Source organism: Etheostoma spectabile, chromosome 1 (assembly GCF_008692095.1).
Source record: "Etheostoma spectabile isolate EspeVRDwgs_2016 chromosome 1, UIUC_Espe_1.0, whole genome shotgun sequence".
Taxonomy (NCBI): Eukaryota; Metazoa; Chordata; class Actinopteri; order Perciformes; family Percidae; genus Etheostoma; species Etheostoma spectabile.
In genome coordinates, this window is record NC_045733.1 from 30,270,334 (window position 1) to 30,271,451 (window position 1,118).

The 1,118-nt window shown below is 39.4% G+C and overlaps 1 protein-coding gene across 1 annotated transcript in view; it reads right to left on the minus strand.

Annotated features, from left to right (window-relative positions):
* The window catches only part of drd4b (dopamine receptor D4b), a 26,784-nt gene that overhangs the window by 24,628 nt on the left and 1,038 nt on the right, over positions 1 to 1,118 (minus strand). The window lies entirely within an intron of this gene.

A 1,118-nucleotide genomic window follows, 5' to 3' on the forward strand; every position in this document is an offset into this window, starting at 1 on the left:
GGGGGGGGGGGGGGGGGGGTTGGGGCTTCTGGGGCTCCCCTCAGTCTGTACTTGAACCGGCAAATCAATGGAGCAAAGGTTTGGTTCCTGGGGAAATCTGGCTCATTCATTTGGTGAACTCTTCTAAAAATATTTAGCAAGATTAGCAACGCCAAATAACTACCTTTATGCAACTTAAAGGTCCAGTCTGTAGGAATATCTCCCATCTGGCGTTGAGATCATATATCGCAATCAACTCTCTCGCACCACGTATTACAGCTACGGTAGCCTTCACGCTTCAAAAAGACGGTCTTTTGCTCATTTCAGTTTCTTTTTCTTATTCTGGGCGAAGAAGAAGTCTCCTGTTCTTGAAATTTGGATTTTGAATACGTGTGGTCCTCAATGTTTCCTTCTTCAAACTTGCCGGGGCCGGGAAGTTATGATACCTGTTAGCAGCATCTGTGAGTTTATCATGTGACAGCGAAAACGCGAACGTTGAAGCAATATATCTTGTATGTCCCTTACAGGCTAAAATATTTCAAGATGGCGCATGAATACAGAGCGTCTACCCCAGTTCATGTGAATTAAAATGTAAAATATAGAAATTTCAAGCTGGCAGGTTATACTTGGAATTGATGATGGTGGTAAATATTCATGAAAAAGAACAAGTTTGTGAATGGGCAACACCGATTTTGATAATGAACAACTAAACACTTTACACACTGGACCTTTAAAAATGGAAACATCAGACACTTTCTGCCTCTTTTAAGTTGGGAGGAGTGAAAATGAGTCATCCTTAACATCTGTTCTGGTTTCGGCATGATGGAGAACAATTAGTCACAAAACAGGATGACGTCTGCAGGATGATTCTTTATCTTGTCAACTATCATGTTTTTCCCAGATTTTTGGCATCTTGTCAAATGGCTTGAAAAGTAGTGCACATAGCTTCCGTATATGTCAGAATTATAAATCAGAATTCTTGATGAGAATAAAGTCAGAATTCTGAGTTTAATCTCAGAATTCTGACTTTATTCACAGAATTCTGACTTTCATGCTCAGAATTCTGAGATTAAACTCAGAATTCTGAGTTTAAAAGTCAGAATTCTAAGAATAACGTAAGAATTCTGAGATTAAAGTCA